The following is a 14019-nucleotide window of genomic DNA, read 5'->3' on the forward strand; positions in this document are numbered from 1 at the left end:
AGAGTGAGTGTGGGGTGGGGAGGGGCAGAGGGAGAGGGCTAGAGAGAATCTTCAAAGCAAACTCCTCACCAACTGTGGAGCCTGACTCAGGGCTTGATCCCATGATCCATGAGATTGTGACCTGAGCAGAAACCAAGAGTCGGACGCTTAACAGACTGTTTGCTTTCCTCTCCATGGCTTTTCTTCCCCAGCTGGTTCATCAACTACTGTGCAGTACTGACATCCTTGTTTGTATACTACCTCAAGATTTTGTTCATTTCGTTTTTTGGAGAGAGGCTGGGCATAAAGAGAATAAAGAAAACCAGAAATACATAGAATTCACTGTTTGCAATAAAAAATACTTCTAAAAAACTTTTTTAATCTTACACATTGTAATTTTTTTTAAATATTTTTTTATTTATTTGACAGAGAGAGAGAGAGAGATCACAAGTAGGTAGAGAGGCAGGCAGAGAGAGAGGAGAAAGCAGGCTCCCCGCTGAGCAGAGAGCCTGATGTGGGGCTCGATCCCAGGACCCTGAGATCATGACCTGAGCCGAAGGCAGAGGCTTAGCCCATTGAACCACCCGGGTGCCCCACTGTAATGTTTTTATTGACATAATTTCCACATAACATTACATTAGTTGCAGGTGTAAAGTGCGATGATTTGACATTTATACATGTCGCAAATGATCACCACAATGTCATCACCTCAAATTTCTTTTCTTTTTTTTTTGTACCCCAGGAAGCTGCAAAAAGAGCATGGAGGTTTTTAAATGCGTTCAAAATAGCAACCCAGCCAACTTCAAAGGTTCTGCTTGAATTATCATTTTATATTGAATTAGTAAGTCACAAAAATGATAGCCATTAATCTAGCAAGATTCAATTGCTACCTTTACAACATGAGGACTGTATTTCAAAAACCCTATTTAAAAATCAAAATCCCATCCTGATCCAATTGTTCTTCTTTTTCTTTTTCTATTTCTCTTTATATCTCTCTCTCTTTCTTTCTTTGAGAGGGAGCAGGGCAGGAGGGACAGAGGGAGATGGAGAGAGAGCATTCCGAGCAAATCTCCTGAGAGGGGAGCCCAGTTGGGGGGCTCGATCTCACCGCCCTGAGACCATGACCTGAGCAGAAATCAAGAGTCCGAGCCACCCAGGAGGTCCCATCCCCGTCCATCCATTGCATGTTTTAGATTTATGTGTTAACTTACAGAAACGGAGACTCAGCAGCAGGAAGAGAAACTTCACAAAATAAGACGAGAGTCTTCTGATACCGGGACGGATTCAGTAAAACAGAAAAGCAAACAAATACAGCAACCTGTAGTTCCAGGGCAGCTGGGAAAGGAACTGTCTGGAAAACGGCAGAGCTGGAAACTTATCCCGACGTGAACTGTTTGTTGGGAAGGGAGTTTTGAGGGATGGTCTAGCGGCAGACAGACCTTGACTGTGACTTCGCTTTCCATACACTTGTGGGAACGGGGATCATAGGCGCCTTCCTGGAAGCTTGGCTCTTGCCCTTGTAAAGCCCGGATGTCGGCAGGGATTCGAGAGCACCCTGGTGGGGCACTGGGCTGCCGTCCACCCTCTGTGCCTGGTGGCCAAAAAGAAAAAATGAAAACCATCTTACATGGAAACAAATTCCAAACGCACCTGAGATAAGGGGCCGGCGGATAGATGCATCTGTGTTATGAACTGTCAGGATGGGGAAGGTTCTGTGGAGCGAACCCCAAGGGCAGATGCTGAGTCCATCCCGGGCTGAGGTTTCTGTGGACTCTGCTCCCCTCGAGAGGCAGGACAGGCCGGTGTGTGAACGCAGGTTCCAGAACCCTGGAGCCCGGTTCACATGCTAGCGTCCCTGTCTTCTCACTCTGGGACCTGGGACACATTACTTCACCTCTCTGTGCCCCGACACAAAGGCAAATGCTAATAAAACGTACTTCTCAGGGTTGTGTGAAGACTCAGCCCGTTAATGTTTGGAAAAAAGAAACAAAACAGAACAAAACTTCGAGCAGTGGCTGGCATGCGGCTAGCAACAACAAAATATGTACATACACATAGAGATGGTCTGCTGTATTTGCCATCAACAAGAACTTCAAAGGCAAAAAATGAAGTAGGTAGAATAGTTAGAATTCTTAGTGTTACAGGCTAATCTGCATCGCCCTGGGGTTGACAGCCCTGTCCATGTTCACACCTCAGAACGTGACCGTGTTTGGAGATAGAGCCTTCAAAAACATGAATAAGGCAAAATGAGCCTGTTTGGAGGGCGCTAACCCCATCTTACTGGTGTCCTAATAAGAGGAGGTCAGGACACAGAGGAAGAAGATGGTGTCTCCCCACCAGGGAGAGAGGCCTCGAGACAATCAATCCCCACACCCCGATCTCAGACTTCCAGCCTCCAGCCCAGGGAGGAGATCCGTTTCCATCCTGGCCATGCGATCTGCGTGACGGCGCTCTGACTGCCCTAACAAATTAAGACACTTACTAAATAAAGATCTCCTTTAATCAGACACAAAAGTAAATACTTTTTCCAATTGAAAAATGGGCCAGATGCCTCTGGGTGGCTCAGATGGTAAAGCCTCTGCCTTCGGCTCAGGTCATGATCCTGGGGTTCTGGAATCAAGCCCCACATCGTGTTCCCTGCTTGGTGGGAAGCCTGCTTCTCTCCCTCCCTCTGCCTCTCCTCCTCCCAGCTCTGTGCTCATGCTCTCTCTCGCTCTCATGTGAAATCATAAAACATCTTAAAAAAAAAAAAAAGTGAGTCAAGTGCATGAACAATTTACTAGAAAAGAAAAAGAAAAAGAAAAAAAAAGTGGTCAACACCCATTAAAAAGCATGCTCAACTTCACCAACAATCAAAGAAATGTGAGCTAAGACAATGGCCTACGAGTTGGCCCGTTGGACTGACCAAGACGGAAGCCTGTAGCTCTGCAACCCCCCGTTTGCCCCCAGCCGCTGGCAGCTGTGGGTCTGGCTCCAGTCACAACACACTCATGGTTGCGTCTACAAGTCCTCATGTGGGACACTCAGAAGGGCCTCGTCTCTGCAGCAACAACCAGGTTGCCTCACACGTCTTCAAAGCAAGAGTCAAGGGGCTCCGAGTCTTTTCAAGGAACTCAACTGCATCCCAGAACAAAGCTCGTGACTTTTCGCAGAGACAAAAAAGTATCCAGCCTTCAGCAAGGTGAAGTTCACATGCCTGGTACAGCAGGGACGTGAAGCTGCGGAGAAATGGGCCCAGAATGAGGAGAGAAATCCAACAGTTAAAGCCGGTGTGGAGGGACACAGGTGCTGGAGTCAGCGGGTCTAAACTGAAGGCCTTATTATAACTAGATTTCTAGATGTTCAAGAAGTGACATAGAGACATGGAAGATATGTTTAAAAACAAACTGATGAGGAGCAGGTGGCACAGTGGGTTGGGGTCTGCTCTTGGTTTCGGCTCAGGTCATGATCTCAGGGTCACGGGATGGAGCCCCATGTAGGGTTCCTCCTTAGGGCAGAGTCTGCTGGAGATTCTCCCTCTCCCTCTGCCCCCCCCCCACCATGCTTGCTCTCTCCCTCTCTGTCTCAAATAAATAAATAAATCTGGGGGGGGAAAAAACACAACCAAACTTCTAGAGAGGAAAACTATAAAGTGTGAGAGAAGATGTGTGTACGTATATAAATGTATATGCTGACGGGATTTAGAAGATTAGACACCAGCAAAGGAAAGATTTAAAATACTGGAAATGGAACACAAAGAGAGAAGGACACCCGTGAGCTGTGGGACAACGTCAGGGGGCCTGACAGGTGCTTGAGGTCAGGAAAACACTTGAAGGAATGTCCCCCAAATTTGGGGGATTTTCTGGATGTCCTTATGTAACTGATTTTGACGTGATTTTGGCGGACTAAAACACATGCCTCTAAATAATCCATGGGGTCACAAGGAGCCAAAAGGGAAATCAGGAAGCATTTTCAACTCAATGAAAATGAAAACATGGCCTTTAACAGCCTGTGTGAGAACCTCAGCACTAAACCCTTTTAACAGGGAAGAAGAAACGTCTCCCACCCGTGACCTCGGCTTCTGTCTGAAGAAGGACAAGAAGAACCAGTTTAACCTAATGTCAGCAGGAAAGAGAAAATACTAAAGATCAGGACAGATATCAGCGCCTTGAACAGAGAAAGGCAATGAAACGGAAGCTGGTTCTTTGTGACCCGATGACCCCCGCCGGGCCAAGGAGACGGGACACCAGCCTCCCGGAGCCCCCGCAGCACAGCACTTATCTTCTCTGACCATCCTACTCCCGGACTCCTGCTTATCATTCTCGAGACACGAAAGTGCCCACAGGGCCAGGTCACTCCTGGTGACCGCCAGGAGTCACCAGGCAACTGAAGGTACTCAGAGAAATGTCAGATGGGGACGGCGGGGGTGGGGTGATGGCAGACGTGTGTGGGGGCTGGGCAATGGCAGATGGGCTGGCGGCATCATCAAAAAATATAGTTTACAGTTGGGTGAGATGAAAAAAGTATTTCTCCTGCAAATAATAAAGCCCCTTCTGTTCTTTGATGTGCTGAGGGCTTTGACCTAAGACGTCAATTTCCAGTGCATTTAAATCTGGAGGAGGGACAAGGGCACTGGAAATGCAACTGTATCCCTGGTACATAGGTCAGTGACTGACAAGTTCCTCTCTCACCGCGCCTTGCACTGGGCATGGGCATGGGCACTGACCTCCCCACACTGACCACCGTCCCTGACACCGGGAGCTGTGGTGGCTCCTACCGACCTCTGAGGCACCTCTGCTCTTGAACCAGACCTACCTGGAATGCAAGGCAAGACTATCTGGAAGGAGTTTAGCCCGAATAGAACAAACTAGTGACTATATCTTTTTAAACATGAGCAGAGCTGACAAGCTGCTATGTTAGTAATTCAGTCAGGACATTTGTCCCTTGGGGAATCTCAGCGGGCTTTGACAGTACGCTCTCATGGTTTAACTTACCTGGTCTAGAGCACCCCGGAAGTACAGCATCGGCCCTGCCTAGCACTCCAAGGATTTCCCCTCATTTCTTAGGTGAGGGCAGCAAACGTGGATCCCGAAGAAATTAGACCCTGCAAACAGATGTCCCGCCAGTAAGCCTGCCTGCTGCCTGTCTGCCAAGTGGGCTGCCCGAGAGCAGAGACCAAGTACTGAGCCGTGCACATGGACAGCAAACTTGCATGGTCCCAGGCTGACTTGCTTCCCTTCGTCCATCTCGCTCTGGGGTACTGATGCTATTCAGATGCCGGGGAGCCTTTCGTAGCGGAAATGTGTAGCTCGGTAAGGAGCAAGCTGCCCGTTCGCTGAGCTATGTCAGGGGGGTGGTTCCCACTGTAGGCAGAGTTCCTCTATCTCTCAGGCTTGGCCAATGCCCTGATCTTTCTTCCACCCACACTTCCTGATCCTGTTCCCTCTGCAGATATCTGGTTACTGACACAAACATTGCTCTGATCACAAATAATCCCGAGTTTTTGAGCTTCCAAGAGGGCCTCTCTAGGACCCACCATGGCACAGGATCTCCCCCATCTGAGTCTTGGTACAACAGGAAGTGGAAACAGATGGTGTGGGGCCCAAAACAGGGCTGGACCTCATTAGGCAGAAATCAGAGCACTTGGGACAATCACCTCCTGGAGGATGGCAAATGTCTCCATGCTCTGGAACTTTCACCCTGGTAAGATAATGGAGGGAAAGGATAAACCCCAAACTTATAAAAGCTTGTAAAGTGATCCCATGAACACTTTACCTGGGTTCCCTCATAGTAACGTCTTGTGCAACCACAGAACAGTTTCAGCTTGGGAGGTGACCTCCAATATGGTGAAGATACAGAACATTCCACCCCCAGGGGCCCTCCTGCTGCCTTATTCTAGCTGCACGTCTCTCCCTCCTGCTCCAGAGTCTGCTCTCCCAACTCTATAATGTTGCCAACTTCAAGCAAGTTATATAAACAAGCCCATAGACTATGGAACCCAAGCTTGGCTCTTGAGGTCAGCATGATTCCCTGGAGACTCACCCTCGTTGCTGCACTCAAGGACACCCTGTGCTGCTTCTGTGCTGTGTGGGGCTCCACGGGCAAAGGTCCTACGGTTCAGCTGTTCGTCAGGGACATGTATCAGGGAGGTTTCTCCGCTTAGGGGTGTTACAAGGAAGCTAGGAAAGTGCATGCACAAGTTTTCGTGTGAACACCAGTCTCCATTTCTCTGGGATAAATGTATAATTTTTGGTACCATTCCCGGATCCCAAGCTTTCGTGTTTCATTTTATGAGAAATTGCCTATTTTGCGGAGGGGCTGTACCACTCTACATCCCCACCAGCGATGGAGGAGAGAGCTGGTCTCTGCATGCACACCCCGTTTAGTGTCACTAGTTTAACTTGAGCCATTGTCATGGGTGCAGGGGTGATGCTCTCTGGTCTCACTCTCCGTCTCCCTGGCGGCTGCTGAGGCTCATGTCTTCTCGTGAGTTTCTGGACATTCTCTTTGGTGAAATGTCCATTGGTGTTTCAGTCTGTTTTCTATCTGGATTATGTGTAACTTAATGCTGAGTTCTGGGAGTTCTTTATATATTCTAGATACTAGTCCTTTCTTGGAAATGTGGTTTGCAGTCTCTAGTTGCCTGATTACCCTTTTCCCGGGGTGGTTCAGAGATCAAAGCTTTTTAAATTTTGATCTTATGGATTGTGATGATTTACTTCTTTAGTTCTTCTTTATTCAAAAATGTTGTGGTTCTACATTTTTCACTGGAGTCCCTGATCTGGTTTGAGTTAATTTTTTGTCTAGGGTGTGAGGAGCAGGTTGGGGCACAGTTTTCTTTTTTCTTGCTCCTAGCTGTCCAGTCATGCCAGCACCATTGTTGAAAAGGCTGGTCTTCCTCCCCTGAATTGTTCTGCCCTTTTGTCAAAAACTGGTCAGGCATGTTTGTGTGGCTCTATTTCTAGGTTCTCTGCTCTGTCCCCATGACCTCTGTTTCTGACGCTCTGCCCCACCTCACTCTCCTGAGTTGGCATAGTCACCCCTCTCCTCTGACTCAGCTTCCAAGAAATCAGCCATCTCTGAGGATTATAAACGTCGCCACCCACAGCTTTGGGAACAAACCTGCTCATCATCTGGAGGGCACTGGGCATGCTAAGGCCATTGAAAGGTCAGCTCACATTCCTGAAATTTGATGATCCAGGTTCCTAGCTCCTTGCCTGACAACAGGGCCAGGAAGATGATGGAAACGAGATGCAGTTAAGTTATGAAGGTGCCCTTGGTCAGCATGTGTCTCTGGGAAACAGCTGAGCTCTGCTCACTGCACAGAGTCTTCCTAAGGGCTCTACCTTTCTAAGACCAAAGGCTAGTATTTTCATGCTCTTCAGCCAGTTCCAGACAATCCACGGCAGTGCGAGACATTGGAGAGAAGGTGGCCAGGCCTGGAATAGGGGTCCCCAGTTCCAGAGACTTCCATGGCTCCCTTCCTCAAGCACTCTAATTCTGCAGGTCTAGTCCCATACATTGTCACCCTGGGGCAGTGAGTGGGGAAATTCTTGGGTCTGACATGCCCAGGGTGGCTGCTATAATTAGGACCCTTCCTCTTTAAAGATGAAAGACTTGGGGATGCCAGAAAGGGGGAGTGGGGTCCGGCGGGGAAGCTCTGGCTTCTGCTCTTCCTCTCCCCTTGGTCCCACTGCAAATTATATGCCTCACACCTCGATGTTATGAACACATCCCCAAGTGCCAGGTGCCCCCTCTGAACCACTGGGTTAGAATCTACCAGGGCTAGACACTTCCTTCCAAGCCACCAGGAAACGGGGTTATCCTTTGCTAAAGGTGTGGTACACAGATACCCATGGTTTCAGGGGGAGGCTCAGTTGCGCACCTGTGTTTTTTTAAGATTTACTTATTTATTTGAGAGACAGTGCTGGGGCAGTGGGGGGCAGGGGGAGACGTAGAGAGAAGCAGACTCCCTGTTGAGCATGGAGCCTGATACAGGGCTCAATCTCATGACTCTGAGATCATGACTTGAGTTGAACTTAAGAGTCAGATGCTCAACCGACTGAGCCCCCCAGGTGCCCCATCGTGCTCCTGGTTTAAACTGCCATGTCAAGTGGCAAAAAGAATTCATTTTTTGGTTATCCCTTGATCTTTTTCAGGGTCCAAGAACTCAGATGATTCATTCCTTCCATAGCTTTTATGATAATCAAGATGGCCCAACACGCAAACATCAGTCCTAGGAAAGCCTCCCCACAGGGGGATCTATGCGGAGTAAAAAATAGAAAGTTTGTGAAATTTTTGTTTTACCTTTATCACCTCAGTGGAATGAGATTCCTCAAAATGTTGAAATTAATTGAAATGACAGAGCCTTTGTCTTCAAATAGCGACAGTTGCTCAAAGGTATTTGTGATCAGTCCCCCACCCAAAGACATTGAGGGGCCGCCCCAGTGCCTGCAGACGTGACCTTGTTCTGTAGATGATCACATCAAGATGAGGTCCCATGGGGGACCCTGACCCCAGGTGACCACATCCTTATAAAACACATAGACATGTGCACGGGAACATTCCAGGAAAACAGGACCTGGGGGGTCCCCTAGGGGAGGAGCTGGGCGGGGAGAGGGAGATGCCTGATGCCGACCCCCCCCCCCAATGGCTTCAGAGAGTGTGGAGTTCGTTGGCACCTATCTGGGATCCTGGCACTCCTGCACCCTGACAGGACACATTCGTGTTTCCGAGGCCTCATTGCAGCCGCCCTGGGAAACAAATGCAGTATTTTGCTTGTTATTTGGGGACATAACTGTAGTTTGAGAGACTCTAAGCTAGAACAGAAACTTCTGCGAAAGGAAGCCAGCCTATAGCGCCATTTCGTCTTCAGGAATCCAGCTTTCTTGGCTCCTGCTACAAGATAACTTGGTTCAAGCAAATAAATTATGTTTCCATGGTCACACAGACATCCAGGTTTCTATCCATCCTGTCTCAAGTGCTACCTCAGCACACATCAAACTGAAAAAGGCATTAACAGTAGTATCCCAGCTTTGCTGGAGCGGGTCTTCCAGGAAGGAATGATCTGGCTCTGACAACAGCGCTCCATCTCATGAAGTTATCACGGGCAGACGTACGTAGAATCCTGAAAGCAGAGGAAATTTATCTCTGAGGACTGTCTGCTGGACCATTTCTGTCTGGTTCTTTGCACTTCTGATATATTACACATTTGTAAGTCATATCTGAATAGTGCTCCTAAATTCAACTAGCTTTTCCTGTGAGGTCCACGGAAGGGAAAAATTCCCAGATGTACTTAGGCATGCAGAAAATTTAGAAAACGACAAAAAGCATCAGAGCTAATCACACCCACAGCTGTGGCTCTGGCATGTTGTGTTCTTGCCATGGAGTGACTCAACAGAGACTTTTCCTTTCTTCCTTCTCCTCCTCCTCCTTCTTCTTTTTTTCTTAAAGCCATCTCTAGGGCCAGCATTGGACTCGAACCCACAGTCCTGAGATTGGGAGCCACACTGTCCACTGACTGAGCTAGCCAGGCATCTCAGAAGCTTTTTGTTTGGAATCTTCTCAAACGTACAAGAAAAGTTGCAAGAATAGTTCAGTTGTGTGCTCCTATACCTCTCCTTGGAATCACATATTAACATTCTTCCCCATTTATCGTTCCGCTTTCTACCCATATACATACTCTAGTAGCTTCTTCTGACCAATCACCGATTACTATATATTTACTGAGCACCAGACTCTATAGAAAGCCCTGAGAGAAGAGGGGTACACAGACCCGCGGGGATGCTGAGTCAGCTCAGTCACATCCAGGATGAATCTTCTGCTCACGTAGCCAGTGAATCTTGGGAGTTTCAGGGGAGCGCATTTTTCCTAGGAAACCTCATTGTTTGTTTGTTTATTATTTTTTTATTATGTTAGTCACCGTACAATATATCACTAGTTTTTGGTGTCGTGTTCCATGGTTCATTGTTAGTGTGTAATACCCAGTGCTCCGTGCAATCTGTGCCCTCCTTAAAACCCACCACCAGGCTCACTGAACCACCCACCCCCACCCCTCTAAAACCCTCAGTTTGTTTCTCAGAGTCCACAGTCTCTCATGGTTTGTCTCCCCCTCCAATTTCCCTCCACTCACTTCTCTTCTCCTTCTCCCAGTGTCCTCCGTGTTATTCCTTATGCTCCACAAGTAAGTGAAACCATATAATTGACTCTCTCTGCTTGACTTATCTCACTTAGCATAATCTCTTCCAGTCCTGTCCATGTTGATACAAAAGTTGGGTATTCATCCTTTCTGATGGAGGCATAATATCCCATTGTATATATGGACCACATCTTCCTTATCCATCCGTCCGTTGAAGGGCATCTTGGCTCTTTCTACAGTTTGGTGACTGTGGCCATTGCTGCTATGAACATTGGGGTACAGATGGCCCTTCTTTTCACTACATCTGAATCTTTGGGGTAAAGCTTTTTGCTTGGAATCTTCTCAAACGTACAAGAAAAGTTGCAAGAATAGTTCAGTTGTGTGCTCCAATACCTCTCCTTGGAATCATATATTAACATTCTGCCCCTTTTATATTTCCGCACCCAGTAGTGCAATTGCAGGGTCATAGGGAAGCTCTATTTTTAATTTCTTGAGGAATCTCCACACTGGTTTCCAAAGTGGCTGCACCAACTTGCATTCCCACCAACAGTGTAAGAGGGTTCCCCTTTCTCCACATCCCCTCCAACACTTGTTGTTTACTGTCTTATTAATTCTGGCCATCTTAACTGGTGTAAGGTGGTATCTCAATGTGGCTTTGATTTGAATCTCCCTGATGGCTAGTGATGATGAACATTTTTTTCATGTGTCTATTAGCCATTTGTATATCTTCTTTGGAGAAACGTATGCTCACATCTTCTGCCCATTTTTGATGTGATTATCTGTTTTTTGAGTGTTGAGTTTGAGGAGTTCTTTATAGATCCTGGATATCAGCCTTTTGTCTGTACTGTCATTTGAGAATGTCTTCTTGCATCCCGTGGGTTGTCTCTCTATTTTGTTGACTGTTTCCTAGCTGTGCAGAAGCTTTTGATCTTGATGAAGTCAAGTTCATTTTTACTTTTGTTTCCTTTGCCTTTGGAGACGTGTCTTGAAAGAAGTTGTTGTGGTCGATATCAAAGAGGTTAATGCCTATGTTCTCCATCAAAATCCTAAAGGAGAATATTTACTTATTAAAGATTTTATTGGAGAGAGAGAGAGCACAAGAAGGAGGAAGGGTAGAGGCAGATAGAGAAGCAGACTTCCCGCTGAGCAGGGAATCCATCACAGGGCTCGATCCTAGGACCCTGGGAACATGACCCGAGCCAAAGGCAGATGCTTCACTGACTGGAGTCACCTGGGTGCCCCTCAATTTATTTTTTATTGTCTTTTTAAAAGATTTTATCTTTAAATCATCTCTACACCCAGTGTGGGGCTTGAGCTCATAGCCCTGAGACCAAGAGCTGTGTGCTCCCCTGACCGAGCCAGCTGCATACCCTGAGACCTTACTGTACCCCAGGGTCTGCACCGTGAATGGCCACTTGCAGCCTCTCATGAAGAGGCACGTCCTGCTGCCGATCCAAGTGGGCACTGGAGTCACTCAGAACTTTGTCCCCAATTCGAAGACTCATATTTTCCAAGTTCCAGGAATACTGTGTCTTCTCGGGGGACACAGACATCACCAGGCCCTTGCTCCCAGCTGCTGGAACTGTGCCACCGCCGTACTTGGTGAGTGAACACGAACCCAGGTTGAACGATGACGTAGGAAGCCTGGCGCTGGGAGAATCTGCTTCACGGGGCGGACACTGAGGGTCAGGACCCTAGTCACTGCCCCGGGGCCACCGCTCAGTGGCTACTCAAGCACGTCCTGCCTGCCTCTCTGGGGTGCCCTTACTTCTGTGTGCATAAGCCAAGAAGGTAATTCCTTAAACCCTTTATAACCTGTTTTCTTCTCAAGGATTCCGGTTTCATGTGTTCATGAGTCCAGAAAGCTGGGTTTGTGGAACTCGATTAAGGACCACAAAAAGTCCTGGAAAGTCCTGGATATCAGGGGAAAGCTCAGCAAATTTCCTGGACAGGTTCCTGTGACCTTTGTATGCTGTGCACGTTAAGGAAAGTCAAGTCTTCCAAACATCTTTTAAAGTCGCCCACAAACTGGCAAAGTTAAGGGAAGCAGTGGGACGAAAATCCACAGTCTGATGGCCCCCTGGGTCCCAACGGTCCCTGGCTCACGGGGAGCACACGCGGACCTCTCTGAAGGCAGAGGCCATGGTGGAGGGGCAGCAGCCCCCCCCCCACGTCCACAGAGGTGCAAAGTGAGCCTGGGCTCCTCCACGGCTGTGCCAATCGCCCAGCTTCCCCCCGCCGATGGGTGTGAAGGAACGGCACCTCCTTGTAGAGAAGGACCAAGCTGCTCAGCCGACATAACCCACGGTCAGAGGGCTCCTGCCTGTCTCAGCTCTACCCATTAAAGTGAATCGCGTGGCAAATCGGCAGGAAAAACCACTCTTGTCTCTTGAAGCAGTGACCGAGTTTCAGTGGCCTGGTCACTCCCGCAGAGTGGCGGGTCTCGGGCATCAGGCCGGACTCGGGGCGAAGGCCTCTGGTGCAGCTCTGCCCCGGTGGATGGACGCGGACGAGCCGAGAGCGGGCCAAGGCACCTGCGGCTGCCCAGCGGGCCAGGACCAGAGCGGAGGCGGGCGGCCCCTGGCTCTGCGCTGAGTCACTTGGAAAAGACAAAGGGCCGTGTGCGGAGCAGGCGGCTTGCATAGCTCCGGGCATCCCACCCTCCCAGTGCACGCAGATACAATCTTAATTATTAATGGCTGAGACAGAAAAATAGCTGCCCTGCAGTTAGGAAATTCAAGCGGGTTGTTTGCTTGGATCACGACCTACAGAAGAGGGGCTGCCGGGTCTGCTCCAAGGCCGGGCACATTCCCGGTCCCCTCCTGTGAGGGGCCAGTAGGTCCCGGGGCAGGAACTGAGATCCATGGGCACCCCTGCACCCCTGTGGGTATGGAGTGCAGTTGTCCTCAAGCCTCAGGACTGGTCTGAACGGCACAGGCTGGGGTGCATCCCAGGGCCCACCGTAGGCTGCGCTGTGCGCTCGGATCCCGGCAAACCCCAGCGACCCCGCTGTGAGTGAGGCTATGTGCTGATAGTTATGCAAGCACGGGCAGCGCTTCCGGGAACGAGACCAGGAAACCCCGACAAAGTGCTCCCGTCGGACTTCTGAACCGACCGTCTCCCCTCGTCCTTGACTCCGTGGAAAGCTCTTGGCCATGGCACCACTGACACGTAGCCCTGACTTGACATACGGTCTGATTTTTGAATTATATCAATGAAGAGTATGTTTTAAAAATTAGAAATGGGGGGCACCTGCGTGGCTCAGTGGGTTAAGCCTCTGCCTTCGGCTCGGGTCATGATCCCAGGGTCCTGGGATCGAGCCCCGCATCGGGCTCTCTGCTCGGCAGGGAGCCTGCTTCCTCCTCTCTCTGCCTGCCTCTCCATCTACTTGTGATTTCTGTCTGTCAAATAAATAAATAAAATCTTTAAAAAAATTAGAAATGGATGTCAAATTTCATCAAATGCAGTCACGGAAAATCAAATGAGAGTCTCTGCCATCTCTTGGGGAGGTGGTTCACCAGTCTGTTTCCTGATATTAAAACATGTCTTTGGTTTAAAACTCAAAGATGATCACGGCATATTATTCTTTTAATCTGATGCTGGATTCTGTTTGCCATTGTTTTTGTTTGTTTTGTTTTTTTAGAGACAGAAGGAGAGAGCATGACCAGGGGAGGAGGAGCAGAGAGAGAGAGAGAGAGAATCCCAAGCAGAGTCCACACTCAGCAAGGAGCACGATGTGGGGCACAACCTCACGACCCTGAAATCATGACCTGAGCTGACGTAGAGGGTCTGATGTTCAATCGACTGAGCCACCCAGGTGCCCCAGCAAGATGACATTTTTAATAAGATTTTATTTATTATTTGAGAGAGAGAGAGAGAAAGGAGGAGAGAGGGGAGGATCAGAGCGAGAAGCAGGCCCCCCG

At 48.8% G+C, this 14019-nt stretch overlaps 1 protein-coding gene across 1 annotated transcript in view; it reads right to left on the reverse strand.

Moving 5' to 3' along the window:
* Positions 1–473: 473 nt before the first annotated feature.
* The window catches only part of PKD1L1 (polycystin 1 like 1, transient receptor potential channel interacting), a 100039-nt gene continuing 86493 nt past the window's right edge, over positions 474–14019 (reverse strand). Inside the window, exon 55 of the mRNA XM_059397598.1 lies at positions 474–1570. The gene's annotated coding sequence lies outside the window, so the exon portion shown is untranslated. The remainder of the gene's footprint in view (positions 1571–14019) is intronic.

The sequence above is a fragment of the Mustela nigripes genome, chromosome 4 (genome assembly GCF_022355385.1).
Source record: "Mustela nigripes isolate SB6536 chromosome 4, MUSNIG.SB6536, whole genome shotgun sequence".
Lineage (NCBI taxonomy): Eukaryota > Metazoa > Chordata > Mammalia > Carnivora > Mustelidae > Mustela > Mustela nigripes.